Source organism: Brassica oleracea, chromosome C7 (genome assembly GCF_000695525.1).
Source record: "Brassica oleracea var. oleracea cultivar TO1000 chromosome C7, BOL, whole genome shotgun sequence".
Taxonomy (NCBI): Eukaryota; Viridiplantae; Streptophyta; class Magnoliopsida; order Brassicales; family Brassicaceae; genus Brassica; species Brassica oleracea.
Genome location: NC_027754.1, coordinates 95413 through 102963, shown reverse-complemented (window position 1 = coordinate 102963; position 7551 = coordinate 95413). Strand labels below are relative to the sequence as shown.

Genomic DNA, 7551 nt, shown 5'->3' with positions numbered 1-7551 from the left:
TGAGGAAATGACGAGGAAGATTGAACGAGTACTTTACGAGGTATTATTTTCGAGATATTTACGTTTACTTTACGAGGAAATACTTTCGAGATAAATACGTGTAGTTTACGAGGAACTACTTTCGAGGTATTTACGAGGAAATATAGCGACATTCTTACGTGGAATATTTACATTGTCTTTAATTTTCGAGGTATTTACGCTTACTTTACGAGGAAATATTTTCGAGATAAATACGTGTAGTTTACGAGGAACTACTTTCGAGGTATTTATGAGGAAATATAGCGACATTCGTACGTGGAATATTTACGTTGTCTTTACGACGAAATATGGTACTTCGTCTTTACGACAAAACGTTTTCTTCGCTAAGTTACGGCGAATTGGCGAGGAAATATGTGTTACGAAGAACGAGTAACGTCGAAACGTGTTTCCTGGCTAATTCCTCGTAAACCCTCTTTTACGACGAAATCACGAGGAATACCGCCGTCGTTAAACTTATGTTTTCTTGTAGTGATGGGCTGAAAGGATAAACCCGAATTCAAGGAATTTGTATTGTGCTTCTAGACCAACTTTCATACTTGATGGTACTTCGGAGATCATCATCCCTACTAAGGTACTTCAACTTGGTCCTAAAAATGTGGGAGAGTGTGTAATTGGGTAATTTCACTGCTGTTCTGTTCCTAGTGGTGGTCTTACGCATGATGTGGTTAATCGTCTTTGGGGCAAAAGTTGCAAAATATTCAGTCAAAAATTAGGTGAATTCTACTATTTTTTCGTGTTTCACACAAACAGACAAGACGGTGGATTATTAAGAGATGTGTTTGGCATGTATATGATTGCTTAATGTTTGTGGCTCTTTGGAATCCGGCAGGCTCTCTAAAAATCTCTGGAATCTCCACTGTACCAACTTGGGTGACCCTACAAAATATCCCAACCAGCTGCTACTCTAGACTTGGAATCTCTCACATTTCTTCAGGTCTAGGTGAGCCCATGCTTACACATAAGCCAAGGCTGGATCCTTTCAACATTGGAGAGACTCAGATCTTGGTGAAAATACTGCTAGACAAAAAACTTCTCCAAACAGATTGCATTGGATGAAAAGCTTGGTAATATATTTTTAGTTGATGTGGTCTACTCTTGGATTCCATCAACTTGTGAAAAATTTGAGAGTTTAGGTCACAAAGCAAAGATGTGTCTACATAAGGAAGACAAGATTCCTCTCACAAATGAAAAAAATATTAGAACACAAGGATATGGATATTCCAGTGGTTGTTATAGACTCTTTGTTGGATAATAATGCTTCTAGCCTCTAACAGAATTGTGTCACTTCTAAGGTGCCAAGAGAGAGTATCAAGGCTAATGACATCACGAGTGAGCTGCCTTATCAAGCAGCAGATCCGAATTCGGGAAAGGAGTTCGGTCCTCACAAAACTGTTCTTATACCTCAACATATTCCCTTCCAATTCGGGAAGCCAAGAGCGTCTTCAACGAACATTAATTCAACTACTACAGATTCTTTGTCTCTTCAAGTAGCTATTTCTCACAAGGAAAGCTCTACTATTTTCGTTCAATCATCTCCGGATGCAAAGTTTACTCTATTATCTACACTAGCAGGTTCATTTAGCAGGTTCATCATCTGCTCACACTTCTCCACAAGTTATGGACGATGTTCCATCAGAATTATCATGAATGAGAATATAACACTCTCAGGAAATGATCCTATAAACTTTGTGTTTTAAATTGAATGCCCTTTTAAAAAAAATCACATTCTCATTTATTAATCCAAATAGAATGTTTCAAAGTGATTTATTATTAATTTTAAAATTGGTTTGAATTCGAAATGCATCAATAAAATCCCATTTTGAAAGGATATGTTTAAAAAATATCACAATTTTAAATAGGCCAATACTAATACATAATCGAGTTATTAATTCATTCATTATCAATTGTTTTTGAGTTAAAAATCCAATAATACGCTTAACAAGGTTACTACAAAAAAAATTGATATAGAAACTCATACCGGTTTCAAACCTGCCAAGGATGAATCATGAGGGTATACCTTCACATCCGGTTCGGAGATATTTTGTATTTCATGCAACTGCGCTTTTCAAAGCTTTCAGTGTCGCTTGGAGCAATGTTGAAGCTACACATCACAAGAAACATTTATTATCCAATCAATCATTTCATAATATAGGCCAACAAAACCAACATGTTAAAACATACTCTCTCTCTCTCTTTCAATAAGATACGTATTTTTAAACTTTTCAAACATATTAATAAAACATGTAATAAAAACATAATTTTCTGTGATTATCTTTTTCCATAATTCTAACCCAATAAGATTCAATAAATGCAATTATTTTTTTTGAAATTTTCAATTAATCATTATTTTTTTTGACGCAATTAATCATTATTAGTTCATAAAATATGCACTGAAAATACACAAAAATATGTTTTTTTGAATTTTTTTTTTTCTAAAACATGTAGCTTTATGAAACGGAGAGAATATAATTTTATCAATTTTTATTATAAGGAAATCATATAAATACAGACAAACATGTACATATAGAAAGATCCCCAATAAGTGCATAGTATTGCACACCGGAATTAAAACGGGGGGACAAAGTCAAGAGACAAGTGTCTTATAATGATATGTAGACGGTGAAAAACACAATGAGGATATGTAGTGGGCATGTGATTAAACATTATCATATGCTATATAGATAAATATTCTAACATTAATTGATACAGTTTTTTTATACATACACGTCACCAGAGACGTAAATGGGCAGCGCGCGCAGTTGTAGTGGAATTCGTGCAATCAACCACTAATTTAGGAGGGAAATGAAGCAAAGTTACATTATCTGAGATAATTGTGCGTGTTATTGGTGGAATTGGTGACCTTTTCAAAATATATTCTTTGGTGGATTTTTTCTTCATACCTGTATGCATGTAATAAAAAACATTTACCCATTTTTAGCTGTTTGGAAGTATTGCTGAACCATTTTACCTGGCTAAAGATATTTTCATACAATACTTTTACATATATGATTCTTCAACTTAACAATCCCTTATTTTAATATCAGAAGTCTATAGCATAGAAAAGAAAATAAACATCATTTGAAAATATCTTAGAAAGTATTATAAGTTTTATTATCAGCAATGAGGGTCCATTACGATATAAGGAATGTTCAAAGGAAAACTTATGGGATTCTTGTTCGACGAAAGTTCTTTGTAGGATCATCATGCATGCGCTTGCGTACCACTTTTTCTAAATAATAAAGTTTGGACACGAAAGACAAGTTTAGAGTAGTTTCCTTGTTTTATGCAATATTCTTGTGTGTGTGTGTGTGTGTGGATATATAGAGAGAATATATGACTTACCATTTAGGTCACATGTATCTTGTTGAAAGAGAGTTTCTTTCCCTTACAGTTCTAAAACCAAAATATATAGAGAATATATGACTTATGTCTGGATCACATTATGCATGGTGGTGTGGTATACTTGGAGGACTGGCATCAGCTTGTCTACTCTTTAAAATTTGCTATGAAAACATTATATATATATATATATATATATATATATATAAATATATATATATATGTGAGACTTGAATTGCCTTTTTATTTATTCTGACAATCCTCCCCTCAAACCAAGGACCACAGAATTTGTAAGCGCTACGAAAACTGTTGTAACGGACCAGATGCACTCCTGGGTCAAATGCTCTACTAGAGCCAGACCGGATGCCCGTGCTGGAGGCCAGACGCTCAACTAGAGCAGATGTCCATCACCAGATATCCAATCCCTCGCTTAATATGATATTGTCCGTTTTGGGCCTAAGCCCTCACAGATTTGTTTTTGGGTCGTTACTCCCAAAAGGCCTCATACTAAGTGGAATTGGACCAGCTATATATATTAGACTTTTTTCTGTCTAATATCTGATGTGAGACTTGAATTGCCTTTTTATTTATTCTGACAATCCTCCCCTCAAACCAAGGACCACAGAACCTTGGCTCTAATACCAATCTATTGTAACGGACCAGATGCACTCCTGGGCCATATGCTCTACTAGAGCCAGACCGGATGCCCGTGCTGGAGGCCAGCCGCTCAACTAGAGCAGATGTCCATCACCAGATGTCCATCACCAGATGTCCAATCTCTCGCTTAATATGATATTGTCCGCTTTGGGCCTAAGCCCTCACGAATTTATTTTTGGGTCGTTACTTCCAAAATGCCTTATACTAAGTGGAATTGGACCAATTATATATATTAGACTTTATTCTGTCTAATATCCGATGTGGGATGTGGATTGCCTTTTTATTTATTCTGACAAAAACAATATGTTTTGTGATGTAACGTGCAAGCAAAAATGTGTATGAAAAAGCAGACAAAAAGCACAACTTTCACAAAAAGATCAATGTTTAGCAAGGATATGTAAATATGTTGATTTATTTGTTAGTAAAGTTGCCATACAACATTAATTATTCTCTTGTTTTTTAGTTATCTTAAGCATATATGGTTCATATATATGCTTATATAATAATTTGTTTCGGTAATTTTATATTACCTAATTTTCAGTTTGTTACTACATATAAATAATTTGAGCGGGATAAATTAAAAAGAAGTAAAAATGAATATTTTTGTTATATAAATGAACCATTTGAGATAAGGAAACAATCCAAGACAACTACAAATAAACTGGAAGTAAACAATTCATGTTAATGTGTTTCATTTCATCGAATCTCCTATATATTAATAGAGAAACATTTAAAAAGTTATAACATGTAGTTTGTACTAATTAAAAAAGTACTCTCATGAGTTGTCACGTAATTGGAATGCCAATTTTGCTTACGTGGCGGCTTGAGAATCAATTGAGAATTTTGTTACTCCAAAATTAAATTGATAGGAAATGTTATCTTATATAGTATGTCCATTATGTACCATTCATTTATCAAATTGAAATTAGTATATATTCTTTCCTTAAATAAAACCTACGGAATTACCTAATGTAATTAAGATATATATGACAATTAATGATTTTAAATAATAAAAATTTGCTAACAATCTGTATACTTTCTATCATTTTTGTTTAATTATTTATTATCAAAATAAATTACACAATTACATTAATCATATAATAAAAATTTAGATTTTTTTGAATATGTTGTGTTTTGAATTTTTCAAAACAAATATAAATTACTAAAACTGTTAAAAGTCTTACATAAACTTTTGTGATCAAAGTTTAAGTTTTTTTTTATAATAAGATACAATGATTATAAAATCGTATGAATAAATAATTTTATTTTAATAGGTGTATATGTTAATATATATATATTTCATATGGTTTAAATTAAACTATACATCATATGAAAGTACATATTTATATTTTTATATCTGCGTTGAACATATATTGAAACATTAATATTTTAATTTTGAAATCTTCATTTTTTTTTTAAATGATTATAAATTATTGAAACCACTAAACATTCCACATTAAAAAAATCGTTGGTGTAGAATTTTGTTACAATGTAAATAATCATAAAATCATATGAGTAGAAACCTCATTTAATAAATATACATATTAAAAGTATACTATATATCTATGTTAATATCATTTAAATTTAATTATATATCATATACGATAGATAATATTGATTGTTTTGATTTATTTACCCTAAAATGATTGCTAATAAACAAGAGCGGTCGTTTGATTTATATGCGCACGCCAATTTATTACATAATAGTAACTGATTTCTTAGTTATTTAATATATAATTACTATTTTATCATTTCATAATATGCACTAAAAAATAAAATAAGTAGTAAATATAAAATATTTATTCTGTATAAGGCGTGGTCTTAGTCTAAGTATGTATCTTAAATATTTTCAAAATCTCAGGACAAAACAAAATAACAAAATGAGAATAAACTCATAAATCGATATTTATATCGAGCAATAACCAAAATAAAAAAAGGACACAAAAATGAGAAAAATATTGAAGATAGATAGGATATTCACGTGAACGTAAACTTTCTACAACCATAATTAACTTTAAATTACTAAATCATAAAACCGAGCTGGCATAGTTTCATTGTAACTAAATAGTATGACTGAGATTCTTCGGCGTAACCGTTAGGTTCTTATACGATAAGTAATTTTTTGACCTAAAATATTTTTAAAAATGGGATCAGCTCAGCAGTAAAAAAATTATGTAATTAACAATTTTTTTAAAAAAATTGTTTAAAGGCCAAAAATATTAATTCGACCAAGAATATAAATTTTATTTTTTCCATACGATATCTTTATAAATAAAGTTGACTTGCGTCTCTTCTCTTGCGTCCACGTCATCAGGGAGGAAAAGGCTTTTTGTGTCACCTGGCAGAATATGAACAGCTTACTAATGTTGCTTCTCGTGTTTTGTAATACATATTTGCGCCGATGTGATTAAATATGTGGGCTTTTTATTCTTAGTTCCTCTGGGTATGTCCTCCGGTATTTTCGCCGACTCGGACCTGATTACATCGTTGTGTTCTGAGGATATCGTTGTCCATGTTATCTTCTTCCCCAGATTTAACTCTTAATCACTACAAAATACTTAGTGTAGATTTTAGGATCTACATTTTGGCGCCGACTGTGGAGAAGAAAAACGAAAAACATCCTTGATAGGAACCCGATCTAAGGCTTGTAAGCACGAAAATAGATTCATCTCATATGGTGTCCAATACCACAATAAACGAACCATCACACCACGATGACATCGATCTCAATGGATCATAAACAAGAAACGGAACATGAGAATCGATCCCGACCTCAGCTAAATTGAATCTTCGTTGCTGATAAAAATAATTCATCTCGCCGAGTTTCACCAATAACCTTCTCAAACCATAGCAGACCGGCGACGAGTTCTGATAGCCCGACCTCCCGAGTTCGGGTCCGGTCAAATGATCGTCCAACACGAGAAAAGTTTGCTAACCGAGCTAATGCACTCAAACGAATACCTATGCCGAGGCAGAAGAATGTAAAATGTCCTGATTAACAGAACGCAAAAGCAAGAAATTATCGGTATTGTCTTGGACGGCTCAGAATAAGACAAAGAAAACGACTTCGCTACGCGTCGAGCATGAATCCTTGATTAATAAATGGTCAGAAGTGAGGAAGAATCTTGATGAGACCATATCACAATATCACGAGCGTGTTTGGACTGTGCACAATGACTAAATACACCAACAAAGGAACCATAAATATCTTGACCACCGTTTGGTGGAAGGGAAGAAGCGGAGCTCGCCAAGCTCTAGAACTAAAAGATTTACTCTCCCTTCGGCCACAACCTCATGTCTCGAACACAGTTCTAGGTGTTCCCGATTTTACCATATCCAAAACCGAATGTTTCAAGACTGGAAGCGCAAAGACTCCACGAAAAGAAGGGCTCGAGATCTTAGAATCCATAAACACCAGATATCTTACCATTATTATAAAAAGAGAACAGGAGGCGACAAAATGGATTCGTTATTTACTCGTAACCTGCACACCCAATTTCCTGTTTGAGACACGAA

General features: G+C 33.0%; 1 long non-coding RNA gene across 1 annotated transcript; it reads right to left on the bottom strand.

The window, feature by feature from the left end:
• Positions 1-2623: 2623 nt before the first annotated feature.
• Positions 2624-3518, bottom strand: LOC106305279. The gene is made up of 3 exons (XR_001262951.1): positions 3382-3518; positions 3175-3268; positions 2624-2939 (listed from the first exon to the last, which is right to left on the bottom strand). It is a non-coding gene; the product is annotated as an uncharacterized LOC106305279 (long non-coding RNA).
• Between the last annotated feature and the right edge of the window lie 4033 nt (positions 3519-7551).